The sequence below is a fragment of the Zalophus californianus genome, chromosome 6, assembly GCF_009762305.2.
Source record: "Zalophus californianus isolate mZalCal1 chromosome 6, mZalCal1.pri.v2, whole genome shotgun sequence".
NCBI lineage: Eukaryota > Metazoa > Chordata > Mammalia > Carnivora > Otariidae > Zalophus > Zalophus californianus.
Genome location: NC_045600.1, coordinates 62,167,653 through 62,187,126, shown reverse-complemented (window position 1 = coordinate 62,187,126; position 19,474 = coordinate 62,167,653). Strand labels below are relative to the sequence as shown.

At 44.4% G+C, this 19,474-nt stretch overlaps 1 long non-coding RNA gene across 3 annotated transcripts in view; it reads left to right on the top strand.

The window, feature by feature from the left end:
- The window catches only part of LOC113909820, a 34,639-nt gene extending 19,953 nt beyond the window's left edge, over positions 1-14,686 (top strand). For 2 of the 3 annotated variants that reach the window (XR_003515830.2, XR_003515829.2), the window contains exon 3: positions 13,129-14,686. This is a non-coding gene — a long non-coding RNA (uncharacterized LOC113909820). Of the gene's footprint in view, positions 1-6,817; positions 7,151-13,128 lie in introns of those variants that run through there. The other variant, XR_003515831.1, reaches the window with a different exon arrangement.
- The last annotated feature ends 4,788 nt before the right edge of the window (positions 14,687-19,474 follow it).

Here is a 19,474-nt window from a genome sequence, read left to right as displayed (position 1 = left end):
TGTTGTGACCATATTTGGAAAAAGAGAGGAAGGGAAGAGAGGGACATGGGTGACACAAATGTCAGAAACCAAACCATCATCTTACATAGAGGAAGTTGATGTGTAATATCTAAACCTGAAAAACTAACAAAGAGCATTATAAGCTTGTTATTTAGAAAGTTTTAAGATTTAGAAGTAGTTGCTTCTGAGGTGGAATCAAATGTGGGGTAGGATGAACATGGCAAATATTTCTTGATGTAAAAGTTGTAGTACTATTTTGACTTTTTCAATTATGTACCTATATTACTTTGGTTAAAAAAAACTTTTTTTAAGATTTTATTTATTTATTTGACAGAGAGAAAGACAGAGAGAGAGAGAACACAAGCAGGGGGAGTGGGAGAGGGAGTAGCTGGCTTCCCGCTGAGCAGGGAGCCCAATGCAGGGCTCAAGCCCAGGACCCTGGGATCATGACCTGAGCCAAAGGCAGATGCTTAACGACTGAGCCACCCAGGCACTCCCCAAAAAACTTTTTTTTAAAGATTTTATTTTTTATTTAATAAAGAGAGAGTGCGTGAGTAGGGGGGAGGGGTAGAGGGAGAGGGAGAAGCAGACTCCCTGCTGAGCACAGAACCCAATACCAGACTCCAGGATTATGACCTGAGCCGAAGGCAGACACTTAATGAACTGAGGCACCCAGGTGCCCCCCCCATAAAAACTTTTAAGAGTTTAGTGTAGGGGTACCTGGGTGGCTCAGTCGGTTAAGCATCCAAACCTTGATTTCAGCTCCGGTCATGATCTCAGGGTCCTGGGACCAAGCCCCAAGTCAGGCTCTGTGCTCGGTGCGGAGTCAGCTTGTCCCTCTCCCTCTCCTCCTCTATCTCTAAAATAATTTTTTAAAAAAGACTTTCGTCTAAAGGCTCTTTTCTTCCCCCTCGTTGGGTCAATGCAAAAAAAAGGGAACAAAAGAGAAAAAAGCATGTTACAGAAAGTACGAGTAGTATGAGGCCATATTGATAATGATATCTATTGTGTGCAGAGAAAAGAATGCAAAATGACATACTTCGAGGTGGTAACAGTGATTAACTCTAAGTGGTAGAATTATAATTTTTTCTTCTTTTCAAATTTTATCTATATTTTATTCTATCTTAATATATTTAATAACATTTAACAAGGATCATATATTGCCTCCATAAAGAAGAAAAATAAAACCTTTAAAATTAAAAAGAGAAGGAAAAGAGGAAGAATGGAAGAAGGGGGTTTGAGTTCAGAAATCAGGCCCTACGTCTTCCTAGGTTTTTCTTCTATTAGGCATGTTTTTATCCTTCTGGGGCTTTAGATTCCCCAGCCATAAAACAGAGATACTGCTACCTTCTCTCTCTCTCTCTCTCTCTCTCTCTCTCTCTCTCTCTCTCTCTCCCTGGAGAGGTTATTGCAAAAGGTGTGCGAACCTGCCCAGTCATAAAGCATGTTATTAAACATGTAGACATGGTAAGGCCCAGGGGAAGAACATGCAAAATGAGGAGCTCTTTGGACTTCACACAGTCCTCGATGGCACCACTGCCCTTCTTCCCTAGAGATCTTTATCCCCATCCTTTTCAGAAACCTTCCGTTTTCCAGGATACATGGACTTCCCCTCATTCCCCACCAGGCCCACTCCCCCAGCCATGCCGACTCCCGCTCCCACCAGTACCTGTCCCAGCAGGATGCTGTCACATTGGCATTTTGCACAGGGCCTCAGAGATGGCCTCACAGGAGTGCTCCTCCTAAGACCTCTACCAGGATAAGACATTCTAGTCCTGAGGACATTCCCCTCAGAACTGGGTTGCTTTGAAATGTCCAGGATTCAGGACCAGGATCCAAAAGAGACTTAAAAGTCTACAGGGAGGAGGTGAGTGTATTTAACAATTAATTTCTATCCAAAGCCTTGGACGTCAGGCAGTAGCCCTTCAGACAAATTGTAAAACCTCAACCACCAACCTGTGCTCTGACTGGGTGTTGACCATCAAAACCGCCTACCCTGCATTGATACCAAGAAATACTCTGAAAAGAATCCTAAATTAGGAGTTGTTAGAGGATCCATTCCCCAGTCTCATCTCTACCTCTGACAAGCCATGAGATCTTGGTGAGTCATTGACCTCTCTGAGTCTGTTTCCTTATCTACAAAATGAGACAGTGATCACGCTGATTTCATGCTGAAGTCACAATCCTCTCCTGAGCATGTGTTCACAGTTTCTACCATCTTTGGTTCCTTCATTATTTCTAGAGTTGCCTCTTACTCTGTCATCTACTCTCCAAGTTTGCTTTCCCTGCTGTCTTTATAGCTCTCAGCCCTTGTGCCCAGTCTCCAGGATGCAAGATCAACATGCCCCTGAGGAAAAAGGGAGTAGAGCTGCCTCTACCTCCTGGACTCCCGAACAGCAAGGCTCTCCGCCCCCCCCACAGGGTCCTGCCTTAGCCAGCTGTCCTCCAACAGCAAGCTACCTGGAAGTAAGAGTCACTGAACGCATGGAAGGACTGGACACCCAGGAGCTGCCACGGGGCCCTTGATAGAATAGTGAGAGTTTTGGGGGTAATCTCAAGGACCCTCTCTTCACATAGAAAAGATTACAGAGAGCTACTTTGATTTTTAAAATTTAATCCTCAAACTGTTAAAGTTATAAACTTAAAAATCTAGGTCTTCCTTAAACTTTTAAGTTCAATTTAGAGATATTATTAATCTTTATAAACATAGCAAGTATTAATCACATTTAAGAGGTTTTTAATTAATGTTTGATTCCATCTACAAATTCAGTTTACAAAACTCACTCATTTTAAACCATGTTTATATTTTGATATTTAATATATAAATTATATATATTTAATATTTAAATTATAATATAAATACATTTGATATATTTATATATTATAAACATATTCAATATTAATATGTAACATGATATATTTAATCTTTTATAAGTACATCTAATTGTCTAAAAATCTCATATAGCTCTAATAAAATAAAATTCAAAGTATGACATATCTTCCAGTCTCAAATATTCCAATACTGACAGTAATTTTAGAATGTCTTTCAATATAAAATCACAAAACTAAGTCATTTCTTAATTACATATTTAAAATGGTCAAAAAATGACCATTACTCTCACAGGCCAATTTCCCTTAAATATTGCAAATACTTAAAATACCAATTTGTACACAAATTGACAAAACTATTATGAGGTTGATGGTTCTCTTAAACATTTCTACATTTACTTATAAATCTTTGCAAGATTAAAAATGCTAACCCAAGGTCCAGTATTTACATTAGTGCTCATTCTCAGTGGTGTACGTTCTATGGGTTGGTACAAGTGTATAATGACACTGTTTAATGTAAACTATGGACTTGGAGGGAATATGATGTGTTGGTGCCAGTTCACCAATTATAACAAATGTACCACTCTGCTGCGGGATGTTGATAATGATGGAGGCTATTTATATGTGTGGACAGGGCATATGTGAGCAATCTCTGTACCGACCCCTCAATTTTCCTGCTTTAAAACTGAACATAAAACTGTTCTAACAAATTAAGTCTTCATTTAAAAAAAAAAATTGCTCACCCTCTAAGAAACAATGTCAGCTTAAATAGCCTGGGCTCCCCTCCCAGGCAATTTGGGGGGTGCTGTCTCAGCTGGAATAGGTTTGCTAACAACCAGAAGCCACTGGTGGTCTCAACCCCACAGATCATGGCCTCGTGTCAAAGCCTGTTTCTGAGTTGCCTTGTCTTACAACCTACCTCCCCAAAATGCAGGTAACTCCTTACCCGATTCTCTTCTCTCCTAGTTCGCCATGTGTTTAGCTTCAGCCAGCCTATTTGCTGGTCCAGTCTATCCTCAACTTTTTTCTTATTCATTTTTTTAGCACCACAGTTCTTACAGATAGTTCAGTGCCCCTCCCCCCATCCCATAGAATTCCTCACAGTTTTATCCAACTCTGTTTTTCCAGTTCCAAGTTCATGCCACCGACAGGTAGAAGAAGGTGGGGTAGGTAAAGCATATTTAAATTTCTGGATGGCTTTCACCTTCCTCTCTATAAGGACAGGAAACAAGCAGAGAACGTATCGCTGTCCCTGCCCTCTCTTTCCATAGTGAGGCCATCTCTGTCACTTCTCATCTGCCTGACATCAGGCTTCTTCCGGTAGAGTCCTGCAGGCCCATCGGGTCCAGGCACCCCAGGGTCAGCTCACAAATGGGCTGATGAGGTTGGCAAGAGATTTTGCTTTTTTCCTCTCTCTCTCTCATATGCACAGGCATCCACACATGCAGAGGTATATAGGTGCACACACACCTCTATACAACTAACCCTCTGTGGCCCAGAGCACAGGCTCCTAATCATGCCCACTAACTCCCATGAGGCTGGGGAATTCCAAATTGAAATCCCTAAGCAGGCCACACTAATTCTGTCATATCCTTCAGCTGTTGACAAGCTGCCTATCCTATTTCCTTTTCGGTCTTCTTTTGTCGCGGGGGCTCTTACTTAAATACCAAATAGGTTTTTGCACCAGGGCACACCAGTTGAATGACTAGTTTAGAACAGACCATTTTCAAGGTGAGGGGAATAACCCAATAAAATTGATGGGGCAAGTCTCCCTCTTCTGACCAAGAGGGGTCCGTGGTGCAGAAGTGTGGTACAAGGAAAAGGTACTGGACATAAAGTCAGATAAGTTGCTCTCTAATCCAATTTCTGCTTCAGACTGTGCATCTTGGGCCCAACCTGTGTGAGCCCAGGTTCCTCCACCTATGACATCACCTACATGGCTACAGGGGCAACTGACAAGGATGTTTCCAAGATTACATTTTTAAAACATGTAAAACACTTGAGTCTCTTCTTTGGTTGGCTACCAGGATTCTGACATGCTCCTGGTTTTCCTCCTGCCTCACTGGCTGTCCACCTCAGTCTTTGCTGGTTCCTGCTCATCTCCCCAACCTCTAAAGATTGGGTTCAAGCCTTGGACTTCTGCTTTCCATCTCTACTTACTCCTTCAATGATCTTATCCAGTCGCATGGTTTTTAATATCATCTGTAGGCCAAAGAGGTGCACATTTCTATCTCCATCCCAAAACTCTTCCCTGAACTCCAGACTCATATGTCCCACCTGCCTATTTATCATCTCATCTTGGGCGACAAATAGGCATCTCCAATTATACATTCCAACCCTACTCTCCTGCGGTCTTTCCTTATTCAATAAATGACAATTCCATCCTTCCAGTTGATTGGATCCAAAATCATGTAGTCATCCACGACCCATCTTCTTCACACCTCCTATCCATTCCATCATGCAAATCCTGAAATGGAGCTCTAACTTCAAAAGATACCCTGAAACACACTGTTTTTCACCACCTCAGCTGCTACCACCTTGACACAAGCCAACAACATATCTTACCTGGATTCTTGCGATAGTTTCCTAAGTAGTTTCCTTGGTTCTGGCCTTGCCCCTTCCAGCCTCCTTAGTCTGTTTTCAACACAGCAGACAGAGTGATCCTGTTAAAACATAAATTAGATCATGTCATTCCTCTTCACAAAACTGTCCCAATTTCTACCCATCACTTTCAGAGAATCACACTTACTAAAACATGGGGATCAGGGCGCCTGGGTGGCTCAGTCGGTTAAGCATCTGACTCTTGGTTTCAGCTCAGGTGGTAATCTCAGGGTCATGGGATGGAGCCCTGTGTAGGGCTCCGTGCTCATCGGGGAGTCTGCTTGGGATTCCCTCTCCCTCTTCTTCTCCCTCTGCTCCTTCCCGCCCCCATCATGCTTGCACGCATGCTCTCTCTCTCAAATAAATAAATAAATAAATAAACAAAAAAAAAATATTTTTTATTTTCAAACCAGTGCCTGCTTCATAGAGTTGTTGTGAGGATTAGGAGTCACTATACGGAAAGCCCTTAGAACTGATACTCACTGAGTGCTTACCGCATAGCAAGCACTACCCTACATACTTTAATATAAACTCATTATGTATCAGCTCATTAATTCTCATAAGAATTCTGAGGTATGTACTATCATTACACCTATTGTACAGCTGAGGAAAATGCCTTACAGAGAGATTAAATACCTCTCCCAAGACCACACAGCTAGTGAGTGGCAGAACTGGGCTTCCACTCCAGGCAGTAGGCCTCCAAAGCTGATGCTTTCACTACCCTGCCTAGTCAGTAAGCCTTCTTCTGTGACATACTCGTTATGTTTTTTTTTTTTTTTTTTAAGATTTTACTTTAACTACTCTCTATACCTAACATGGGGCTTGAACTCACAACTCCAAGATCAAGAGTCATACGCTCCACCAACTGAGCCAGCAAGGCTCCCCAGTGACATACTCTCTAGATGCTGAATAGTATCCCATCATATGGAGGGACCATTCATTTACTTAACCAGTTCCTCGCCAAGTCCTCTGATCATTCCAGAGCTTCTCACTACTGGGGACACAGCGGTGAACAACCAAAAAATGGATGCAAAACTGTCGTCACGCAGTTTACATTTTTCAGAAGTACTTTTTATAATGGAAGTGTCACCAGAGGCCTGGTTTGCTTATGGACTAAGTGTTCTTCTCTGTTGAGGCAATCAGCCTCAGTTTTATTCATTTGACACATCTCTTGGGCAAGGCACTCAGCTAACTTCTGTGGGAGGAACAAAAATGATTCAGACATGGACCTTGCTCCATGGAAGCTTCCATCTCTAGGAAGCAGTTCTTGTAGCACTTGTTTCTGGGTCTATCCTGTGACTTTTTTCATTTGCATACCTGTCATTAAACATCTAAGCTCCCCAAGGGGGAAGAACATTCATGTGGTTTCCTTTTTCTCTTCCCACAGAGCCTAGAAGAGTGCTTGGAAAACAATGGCTTCACAGATTTATGGAGTACCAAGTTCTAGAAAGATTCCTCAAAAAACTATTTGGGCACAAATTTGATTCCCCCATTGTTCTGCCCTTATTTAGGCCACAGGAATTTAGTCCATCAACACACAGAAGAAGAAAAGAATTAAGACTATGAGCCACCTTTTATAATTATAAATATTTTAATTATTCTCTCCCAGACTACTTTTAACCATTTAACCATGGGGATGGAGGAACCCTGGCAATCAACTGGATGCTCACTTCAAAATACAAAAGATTAATCATCACATGCACACAATGCATGCACATGTGCACACACACCGCTGCTTAAAACCCTTCAACGATTTCCCATCAGTCTTGAGGGGAAAATGGGCAAATCCTCAGCAAGGCCTCCAATGCACAAGGCCCCAAGTGGCCTGGCTGTGCCTGCCTCTCCAGCCTGGCCTCACAGGGTACCATAAGTGCTCTTGCTTTCTGCACACCAGCCGTAGGGCCTGACTATGGTTCTCCAAACAAGTCTGCGCCATTCTGCCCCAGAGCTTTTGCACACGTAGTGCCCTCTTCCTAAGAAAGCATTTTTTCTCCAACCTTCAGAGTCAACTCAATCATCACTTCCTTTGGCAAGCTTTCACTAGCTCAGGGCCCCAGACTCCACCTGGCATCATACCTTCTCAAAGATCCATACCTCTCCTCTAGGCTCCTATCCATCTGTTCATCCAACCCCGTTGTAATTTTACTTGTACATGTGAAAATATGTCACTAATGTCTTTCTCTCCTCCACTAAACTCTATGCTTCATGAGTGCAAGAACCACTTCTGGTTTTCTCATCATTGTACATCCAGAGCTGACCACAGTACTAGAAACCTTAAAAAGCGATCATTTATTCAACAAATATAAAATGATCCTGTTCTGTGTGCCCAGTCTTGTTCTGTGTGCTGGGAATAGAACAGTGAACAAACGCAAATCCCTGTCTTTCTGGAACTTATATTCTGGTTTTGGAGAAGAGACAGTTAGCAAATAAATAAGTTGATTTCAAGGGCATAAGTGTTATCAGGATAAGGGGGTAGGATGTGACCACTGGGGATGGGATGGGGATACTATTTCAGACAATGATCAGGGAAGGCCTCTATCAAGACATAGCATATGAGCAGAATCTTGAGCATTTTGAAGGCGGGCTGGATTTTCAGTGCAAAAATTGGAATAGTCCCAAGCAAACCAGAACAATCGACTGATCACCTTAGCACAGAATGCTCCTGAGAGCCTGGCTGCCTGCCTTCAGCCACTTACCCAAGAATATGTTTCTCTCACACCTTCTAAATGTCTTTTCCAGAAACATTCACTTTTTGAGAAACTATTAGAGCTTAGAACTTAATAAATACTTTGTAATGATGAGGAGGCTTCCCAGGAATCCACCCCCACTCAGCTTAGGAATGATCTTGGCTTTGAGATTCCCAGACACACGAGGCCCCCTCCTGCAGTCCTCCAGCTCTTGGAGGCCCATATTTGGACTTCCATTTGGGTGAAATCCACCCACCAGGAAAAGCTCATTTCCTCCCTCCCTCTGGCTCACACTCCCAGCCTGGAACCTTCCCCTGCAATATCCCTTGGCGGACTGCTTCCTCACTCCCTCCCGGCTGGCTGTGCTTCCAGCGAGTTCCACCCAATAGTAAACTATCTGTCATAAACTACAGAGTGGCAGATCTGTGCCCAGTGGTGTCCCCACTCCTTTGGGCCCCAACAATCTGTGGCTGCCCCCTTGGCACAGGTGCTAATTTCTCCCCCATTCTCATTGCTCTAAACTACCTCTTGAATGGATTCCAAAAACAGTTCACTGGCTAACTTTATTTTTTGTTTCATGTCCAAAGTCCTAAGCCACTGTTAAGAGCTTCTCTTTTTCTGTTACCCTCTTTCCCACCTTCCCTCTCCCTGGCCTTCTCCCCTTGCCTCCCCACTGCCTCCAAATGAGCTGAGTGCCCTAATGCTCCAGAGCCAAACCTACAGGGTTCTGGTCCCAACTGCAGGGGCAACATTCTCACCTACCGCATTGGGATGTTAGGAGGATAAAAGAGTTAATTTACATTAAGCACCTAGAACAGTGGTACACAGTAGGCCTTCACATGGATGTATTGAACAAATGAGATGTTGGTTGTCCTGGAGATCTAAGGGCCCTTTGTTGCCCTACTCAGAGCTTAAGTGGCTGCAATCTATGGTTTGGTTTTTTTTAAAGATTTTATTTATTTATTCATGAAAGACGGGGGGGGGGGGGGGGGGGGGGGGGCGGGCAGAGGGAGAAGCAGGCTCCCAAGGAGCAGGGAGCCCGATGTGGGACTCAATCCCAGGACTCTGGGATCACAACCTGAGCGGAAGGCAGACGCTCAACCATCTGAGCCACCCAGGAGCCCAGTCTATGGTTTTATCTGAAGATACAAAATATCCTTCTACCCAAGCCTCCCTCCCAACTTTAGAATCCCTACAACTAACATCTGTATTTAACAAAACACATGGGCAGGAGGAGAAACATTATTAACAATTATTCTATTCTTTTTCTAGAAGAGTTTATCAGATTAAATGGAAGAAGAATAAGGACTATAGCTGGATGGGAAGGAGAGAGTATGCGGCTTGTGTGGAGAGAAAGTCCAGGGGGGCACTATAAGGAAGGGGGCAACAAGAGGGCCCTGGGTCTTGAGAGAGTGAGAAAAGCTGAAGCAAAGGGCATGCAGAAATGCAAAGGGTGGAGAGAGGAGAGATACAAAGACAAAATTCATCTAGGTTAATGGAACCAAGTTCTTTTCTAAACCAACACACTTTCCTCCCCAGCTCTGCCCCAGTCAAGACTGGGCTGCTTACTGCGGGCATCCTGGTCACGAGAAAAGAGCCTGCATTTCCAAGCCAGTCTAAGCTTGGAGAAAATGCCAATTCTACCACTGACGATTGACAAAGTTAACTGAACCTTTCTAAACCTTCTCTGTAAAAACAACATAAAAAACAAAAACTTAAACTGTATAGTTGTGAGGATTAAATAAGGGAAAGCCTGTGAGATGCCAGGTTCGTGCCAGCTCCTGGGAGGCACTCAAATCATTTAGCTTCCGCTAACTGTTACCCCAGCGCCGGCCCTGAGCACCCTCAGTCAGCTTTCTCAGCACAAACTCAATCCATAACCTCTTGCACAGTTTCATGTCTGGTCTTTGCATGTGACTTATTACATTTAATTCAGTTCAACAAAAATTTTGTAGAATGCCAAGCACTAAACTGAGTGCTAGGGATACAGAAAGATCAAGTCCCACTTGCTCCCTCCCCACCAAAACACGTAACCTCTAGGGGACATTGGTGAGGATGTAGTTCGCACAGTAATGAGCACACCAGTAAGAGAAACACAAGGGCTGTCAGAACACATACAGCTCTCATATCGTATAATAAATGCATACATAAAATCCATGTCATTTATGTTGTGTCAAGATGTCAGGGACATCTGCAGTAGAGATCTGCATAGACATCACAGTGGAGCTAACTTTTATGCTGGCAGTAGTTCCAAAGTTGGCACATAACTGAAAACTATGTAAGCAATCACCTTTAAAAAAAAAACAAAACCCATATTATTAATAAAATACAGTACACATGGTTTTTACATACAACCATGCATAGTTATATATGTGTAAAAATCTACAATAATAAAGATTATTTAATAAGGAATAAATATGTAAAATATAAGTTTATAAAATTTTATTACATAGAAGAAACCAAAAATATGAATTAGATTGCAAAATCAATGTTCTTCATAGGTAAAAACTTTTGGTAAAAATGTATGTTTTTTTTTTAATTTTTATTTTGGGGGCACCTGGGTGGCTCAGTCGGTTAAGCGTCTGCCTTCAGCTCAGGTCATACTCCCAAGGTCCTGGGATGGAACCCTGAGTCAGGCGCCCTGATCAGTGTGGAGTCTGCTTCTCTCTCCCCCTGCTCTTGTGCTCTCTCTCTCTCTCTCTCCCTCCCTCTCAAATAAATAAATAAAATCTTAAAAAAAAAAGGTTTTTATTTTTAAGTAATCACTACACCCCGCGTGGGTCTGGAACTTACAACCCCAAGATCAAGAGTCACATGCTCCACCAACTGAGCCAGCTAAGTGCCCCAAAAATGCATGTTTATTTCTGGTAAATAAAGTCCTAAAGGGCCAGGATACAGCTCAACACAAAGCACATTCACACTCTTCAACTGGGCTTTTCTGGAAAAAATGTACATAAAGGCAATAGACTCGGGAAATCATCCTTTGATTCTTATAGGATCCGGTTGATTTTATAGAGTATTGGAAGAAAACTACCCTCCAAAACTTACTAGCCTTATATCCTTGGACAAATGCTAAGATCATAAAATCTCTAGGTTTTAAGAGAACTTAAAGATCACTAGTCCAACCTGTCATTTAGATGTTTCAGTTCCTCCCTAAGGAATCAAACAGCCTCTACTTAGATCATTCCAGTGGCTAGAAACCACCCATTCCACCTAAGAACACCTCCAGCAATAAGTAATTTAAACATGCAATTACTTCAAAAATTTAACACATCAAAATAATGTGTTGCATCAGAATCTTCCTGGCATTGCATCACTTTAAAAATATTATGAAGAAATTACTCTGCAATATCCTTAGTACATAAAAGGGTCATACAAACAAATCGCCAAGATCTCAGTAAATAAAAATATAAATAGAGAATCACAACACTTGTATTAAAAGATTCAGTCTAGGGGCACCTGGGTGGCTCAGTCAGTTAAGCATCTGACTCTTGTTTTCGGCTCAGGTCATGATCTCAGGGTCCTGGAATCAAGCCCTATGCCAGGCTCCGGGCCCAGTGTGGAGTCTGCGGGAGACTTTCTCTCCCTCTGCCCTCCCTCCACCACCCCCAATCTCTCTTCCTCCTCCCCCCACTCAAATAAATAAACCTTTTAAAAAATATAAAAAATAAAAGGTTCAGTCTAGCTCATTTAATAGGCAAAAAAAATTTTCATATCTTAATCCACTAAATAGCAGAGGTTATGAAAAGGATAATATGTAATATTAGCAAAGGAACAATGAAACACACTTAGAAACTGGTAGAAAAATTGTAGATTGCTACAAATTTCATGTATTTCAATTGGACAATACTCATTTGTCAAAGAATAAAGACCAAGAGCACCAGAGGTATGTTTTTTTTCCCTAAATCACACCAGAGTCTACTAATTTACCAGCCAAGGGAGCACACACCACTGGAGACATTTGCAGAGCAGGGCCCTAAAGGGGGAAAAGTCGGGGTTGTTTTGTTTTCTTTTGTTTTGTTTTAAGTGTTAGGAGGGAGGAGTGCCTGATGGTTACTCTAATCAAGCGCTGAAAACCAGCACTCTGGATAGGTAGTAGGTTTAAACAAGTCCCATTACTCATTGGTCAGAAGAGTCTTCAGTCAGCTCATGAAGGGGGGGGCGGGGTGTTCCTTAAGGTTCAAGGTCCTTTTTTAGCTTCACCTGGTTAGAACCAGTTGGGATGAAACATAATTTTTGGTTTTAATATTTCCCAGGCAAGTTTTGTTGTAGACGAAAATTTGTCCCTTGTAGCCATTCCTTCAACTGCCCATTAACCAACTCCATGCTGGGCACTGGGAATACAGTAGTCAAGAAGGCAGAGCTAGTCCCTGCACGCATGGAAATTGCCAATTGGCAATGTGATCTCATCATGAAAATGTTTTTGTTATTTGACCTAAAAATTCCACTTCAGGAAACCCATGCTAAGGGGATAATAAATAAAATGGTCAAATATTTATACACAAAGATATTCATCAGAGTATTGCTTAGTCAAAAAATGGAAACAACCTAAACTTCCAACAATGTTGAAAAAATATAATATATTCTGAAGGTGGCTATAATGGTTTAATGACATGGGAGAATGTGTATAACATTAAGCAAGGTAAATAATATAAAATAACATAGATTGTGGTCTCGGTTATATTAAAAGAATTTTTAAAGTACCTAGGAAGAAATATACCTGAAATGCTAACATTACTGGTATATATATGTTGGGTTATAAAGGGTTTTTTTTCTTTATATTTTGGTTTGTTTTTACAAAATCATGTATTAATTTTAAAATCTGGAGTTTGGCAAACCCTCTGCCCCCTCCAAAAAAAAAATCAAAACAAAAACAAAGTAGGCAAACTGAAGAGTGCTCTACAAGTGGCTTAGCTCTGTGTTTACAGCCAAGATCCCATAACCTTGTGCCGTGTCTAAAGGCGGAATTTCCATGAGAATTAACTCATCTTTGTTCCTCCTGACTCTATAGAAACTGTGTTCTCCGTGGTTTACCCAAGATGAGCAAACAAGAGTGACACGGATTCTTCTGAAGTGGACAACGTTTCCCACTTCCCACGACTGATATTGTAGGACCAAGGAAAAGAAACCCTGCCTCTCCTTTCTACCCGACACGGTAGTTAAGGAAACTCCAAATAACATTCTCATCTTGAACCTCATGGCAACCCAAAGTGAGAAGAAGCTGAGTGATGTCAGTTACACTGCTCAGAGTCACTGGCAATGACCGAAGGCTCAGGATTTGGACGCAGGCCTGACGTTACAGGTGCGGCCCTTGCCCCAGGCACCAGCAGGACCCTCAGCCATGGCAGGCATCCAAGGCCACCCTTGCTGTATTTGAAGAGGACTAGCCAGTTATTCAGCGAACACTGGTCTTACTGTAAGCTCAGCTGTGTCCCTTTAAAGCCTACCAAAAGGTAACAGCTGTGCAGACAGTGGGCCGATTTCACATATATTAATATAAACTCTCCCCCCCAGCCACCCCACCCCCGCCGCGCGCGCGCACAGACACGCGCGCACCCGGGACTCTTTTGTTCCTCTTTAACTTGTCTTCCCAATGAACACAGGAGAATGGAAGATGTTGGTAAAACAGGCTATGCCGGCACTCAAATTTATTTATCGAAGAGCTAAGTACCTCTACATATAAGTTACAGCAAATTGTTTTGTTGCCAACTGATAAAATACCTAAACACAAGCTTTGATTTCCTCAGCTGTCAAATGGATTGAACAGCGCCTGCCCTTCCTATCCTTTCCGTGTCACAGGGTTGTTTAGGGATCGACTGAAACAAGGAGGGTGTGAGCTTACAGACGGCTCTTCACGTAGGTAAGATGCTGTGAAGTGCAACCCCCGAGGCCGGGCCTCGGGCCTCAGTGGACTCCCCCGGGAGCCGGGACAGGCTAAGCCCAGCGCCCACGCGGACCTGACGTGATTGTGGCCGCCCGTGCCTAGCAGAAATTCCCGGGTGCCGGCACTGCAGATCCAAGATCACAGCCCCGCAGCAGCCATAAAAGCCGTAAAGGAGATCAAAATCGGCACCAGCGGCCAGCCTGAGGATGAAGTCCTCGACGGGCGCGCGCAGTTGGGCGCGAACCACCCCACAGGCACGCGCGGGCGGCGGCGGCGCGGGCTTGGCCCCCACGCCCGGCCCGGCCCGGCTCGCCGCTCACGTAGCGAGAGCGTGAGTCAGCGCGCTCGGCCGCACCCCTGAGCCCAGGCAGGGTTCCCTGGAACCGCGCCGGCCGCCGGCACGTCCCGCCGCCCTGCTCTGCAAGGCTGAGCGGCCGAGCGGCCGAGCGGCCGTCCGCGTGGGCGGCAGCAGTCGGGACGGCCACGCAGCTGTGGGGCTCGCCTTCCCCCCGCGGACCTTCCCCACTCGCCCCCACCCCCACCCCCGCGCTGGCCGGCCCGGAAGGAGGGGCGGCGGGGGAGGGGGGCGAGGATGGGGCCTGGGACGGTGGTCCTGCGCCAGCGGGAACTCGACCTTCGTGTCCCTGTGTGCTTTCCTTTGAGCCACACACTCGCCTGCTCACGTTTGGCGCAACCGGGCAGTTCCCCCGCCGGGGCTGTGGGGCCCAGATGCGGGGGGGTGTCGTGCCCGGGGCAGACTGGGGGTGGAGGGGGTGGGGGTGACTAAATTAAGGGGGGGAAGTCCCTCATCAACCTAATCTCACAGGCAGCGGGGGCTTAGTGGAGGCGGCCTGCATTTCCTCAAATCTGCACCTGTTTAGTTACAACCACCAACTTTCAAGAGGAAATTGCCTACGTGCCTGACGGCTGAAGGACAGAATTAGAAGTACTCTTGACTAAACGTGTGAACACAGCAGTGCCTCCCATTCAGCCTTAGACCTACAGGGTTGCAAGACTGGGCCTCCTGAGGGCAGAAAAAATTCAAATCCTCCTTTGCCCTTTGGTAAAATATTCTTTCCCAAATCAGGGCGCGCTCTAAAGCTTTCCTTTTTATGTTATCGGTGATGTGCCTTTGTCACTCTTTGAAAGCCCGAGCCAGGGGTAGCCATGTTATGGGGAGGGGACCGAAGAAGAATGCTTATGAAGGGAAAGAGAGAGATGGGGAAGGGGAAATGTGAATTAGGAAAGGAGCATTGAACAAAGAGTAAAGTGATTCACAGGTTATTAGTGAGCCCCTAATGGAGCTGAGGCATGCCTGGGCGCTGGAATGTAAAATCAGTGGCTCCCCAGGGTCCCTACTCCCAAGAGTTTACAGTTGAGAGGGGACATCAACCAAGTAAAGTGAAACACAAGGGAGAATTAGTGCAATGGTTCAACACCCGGACTCAGGAGCCAGGCCGTCCAAGCTCCCCAGCCAGCTCTGCAGCTTCCTGAGCCAACGGATTGCCCTCAACAGCCTTCATTTTCCTTGTTTGAAAAATGAGAATGGAAAACAATACTTTTTAGGACTTTTCAAAGAACTAAATACATTAATACAAGCAAAGCACTTGAACAATGCCCTGCAGTCCCGAGGCACCCAATAAATATTGTTTAAAAAATGAAGGAAGGAGACACAGGCAGGGCCCAGTACAGCAAGGCAGATTATGTGCCGCTTAACTCCACACATAGCTGTGCGGCGGTAGTCCTGAGTATATCTATTTCAATATTGTCCATAATAGCAAAAAATGGAAATTGAAATGCGTTTATTTATAAATAAAATGTACATTCATACAATGGAGTGATATTAGCGCCACTAAAAGGAGTAACTTACATCTGTGTCTATCAAAATGGATAAATCTCAAAAATACACTGAGTGAAAAACAGTTAAGTTGCAAAATGATGCACACAGCATGATGCCATTTATATAAAGCATGCACACACAAAAATCCACGTATTTTATATTTATATGTCTTTTTTTTTTAATGCTGGAAGAATACACACCAAACTTAAAGGTCTCTCTGGATGGAGGAGGAGGAATTAGGATTTGATATGTGGGTCATTAGGGATTTAATTTATTCCACATTATACTAATTGTTTCAAAGAATGGTGTACATTTATATCATGAAGTTTTGTGGGGGTTTTTTAAGGTAACGATATAACAAATAAAATCAGAAGCAAATATATCAACACTGGCTAATTCTGGGTTGCAAGAATATGAGTGATCATTACTTTTTCATTTGTACTTTTCTGTATATTCAAATTAAAAATAATTACAACCTTGCAGTACAAGTGCTATCAGAGTTATGAAAGGGGTGGGCCTGGAGAGCCTGTCTTGGATGAAGCTAGCCTTGCATGCCAAGAACCTCTGGTCACAAAAGAGGAAAGATCTGGCTTTGCAAGACCCCTCTGTTCTGACTGTACCCTGGGGCAGAAATGGGTACCTCTGGCATGCCAGGGCTGGCCCGTGGACTGGGCTGGGGCTTCCCTGAGCATGGTATTGCAGGTGCCTACCCTTTGTAGGTTCCTCCTTCAATCCTTAGGCTCCCTAAAATATGGCATTCTAGTGCCTGCCGGGGAGACAGCTGGCGATGGCAGAACCTCTGAGAGAGGGCGTGTGCTGCTCCACAAATACGCCACCTACAATACTGAAAATGCAGTGAGCTACTGAATGTCACACAGCGGGTGAATAGAAAAGGTGGAAAAGGAAAGCATATCCAACTCCCATCTGTGGATGCCTGCTCTTCTTCTCAGCCTCTGCTGAGGACACTTTTATGGGTAGTGCCCTCTCTGGAAGCAGCTCAGTGTAATGGTCAAGATTCCAGGCTTTGCAGACACTCAAATCTAGACTATGATTTGGGGCAAGTTACTCAACTTCTCTGAGCCTCTGTTTTCTCTTTTGTGAAATGGGGATAATAACAACAGTGCTGGGGGTACAGACTGGGAGCCGTCAGTCAGTTGTGGCTAGGTGTGGATCAGGAAGAGAAGTCTTTTGATAACAGAGACTGTTTTAAAGAGATTTTTCTTATTCTGTGGCTGTCCTTTACCCTAGTAAAGGGTTAAATGGCTGGAGAAAAAGGATGAAAGCCTTTTGCCTCAGTCACGTGGGACTGAACTTGATATTGACATTCTAAGAGAGTTTTAGGCCTAGGAACAGTTGTTTCAAGAAAGCCCATTACCGCCCCCCACACACACACTTAAAGAACCCATTGTTTTTGTTTCTTAATAGCCAGAATTATCCACTCAAAGACCCCATCTCCAAACAGGATGCTCTTACATTTAAAAAAATCACTTGGACACCAGTGCCTTCTGAAGGAAGCAGACGGAACTTGTGATTAAATGAAACACACGAAGAATTCCTTCTTTCTCCCTTGGTTGCTTTCTCTCCCTGGCACCCATAAACAAAAGCGTCTAAGGCATTTTTAATTCCGTCGTGCTGAAACTCCATGATTTAAACCTGATTCCCAGCTGCTCCTTTAGAACGGGTTGCACAAAATGTTGTTCAGTCCAACCAGCCCCCCGGGAGGGGTAAACACGTACCACGGGATGGTGGGACGTGCAGAACGTCAGGGGAGCAGAGCCAAGCAGAGTTAAGCATGTGCTGTGACTAATAAAGGAGACCTGGGGTGTGGCTGTCATGAGAGAAGTCACCTCCCCACAGGGCTCCAGTACCTAAAAACGTTGGGGAAAACAACGAGTGATTCTCAGGCAGTATTTACCCAGCCAGGGTGAATGTGGCTTTAGTTATCATATTCATGCTTTTCCAAGCTGCCCTCCTGTGTTTGTGCAGGAACGGGGTGCTGCCACAAGAAGTCTAAATGATCCCTCTGGGGTAAGCCCCATATCTAGGAAGCCAGCAGCCCAGCCCACAGCAAGACAGAAAAGCTTCCGCCCTCGACCCTGGCCTGAGCAGAGATGCCCAGGCATTTCCCCAGGCATCCCAGCCCCACACCCGTCCCTGTCTTGTTCCCAGGGTTGGGCTGGGTATGTAGGAAGCCTCCTGGCACAGAACATCATCACTAGCATGGGTAACCCTTCCTCTACATTTCAGGACAGCACTGGCCCCTTCACCAAATGTAGTTTGTATTATTTCTCAGAGTACTGGTGGTGGGGATAGCATTTTTAGTTTTTGTTTGTTGGCTTGTTTTGTTTTTTTGCTTTTTGGTGTGGTTGTGTTGTTGTTATGTTTTTTTTTTTTGTTGTTGTTGTTTTGTTTTGTTTTGTTTTTTGGCTGGTACAGAAGTAACACACGTCGGTTGCAAAAAGAAACCTAAAAGAAATAGAAATATATGAAGAAGGGAATATCAACCACCCCTGTGCTGGGGGGGAAGAGTGTTCCCCTGCTCAAATTCATGTCTCTCTAGAACCTGTGAAAGTGATCTGTGAATGGAAATAGGGTCATTGCAGATGTAATTAAGAAGAAGTCATACTACGGGCGCCTGAGTGGCTCAGTCGGTTAAATATCAGACTCTCAGGTCATGATCTCAGGATCATGGGTTCGAGCCCTGCATCAGGCTCCACGCTCGGGGCAGAGTCTGTTTGGAATTCAGTCTCTCCCTCTCCCTCTGCCCATCCCCACCCCCCCCCAAATATAAATAAGTAAATCTTTAAAAAAAAAAAAGGTAGTCATATTAAACATAATATGTCTGGTGTTCTTGTAAGAATAAGGGATTTGGACACAACACACGGGGAGAAGGCCATGTGCTGACAGAGAGAGACTGAGGGGCTGCACGCAAACCAAGGAACAACAAGGATGGCTGGCCCCCAGCAGAAGCTAGGAAGAGACAAGGAAAAATCAAGAGCTGTAAAAGAGAACACAGTTCTGCTGACCTTGATTTCAGACTTCTGGCCTCCAGAACTATGAGACAATAAATTTCTGTTGTTCTAAGCCACCCAGCTTGTGGTACTCTGTAATGGCAGTCCTTGGAAACTGACACAACCCCAAAACCCACCACCCCCAGAGATAAACAATATTAATATTTTAATGTATGTCCTTTGATTCTTTCTATAGTCAAATGCATCTCATGAAAGAGATGGCCAGTTTTTCTCTGGGAAAATTGCAGCGATCCCTCTCCTCATTGACTTCGGGCATCCATTGCTTTTTCAAATAACTAAGCAGCTGAGAGCATACTGAGGAATATCCCCGGACTCCTCCCACACCCCCAAACTCAGAGCCCAAGGCCCTAAAAAGTCCCTGGCGTCACCTCCAAGTGACTCTACAAGTCATTCTAGGAAGGACTGTCCTAGCTGATCTGACTGGCAGACACAGCCAGCAGGGCCTGTGCACCAATCACACTCTCTACCCCTGTTTTCCAGGGCAGTGAGAGTCTCGGCCATGGAACCCTCTTTGCCCCAACCCTCCCCCAGCTCCCAAGGGAGAAAGCTGACTACAGACTAAATTCTTTATCTGGACAGGTCGCCGGCACCTCTGCTAAAT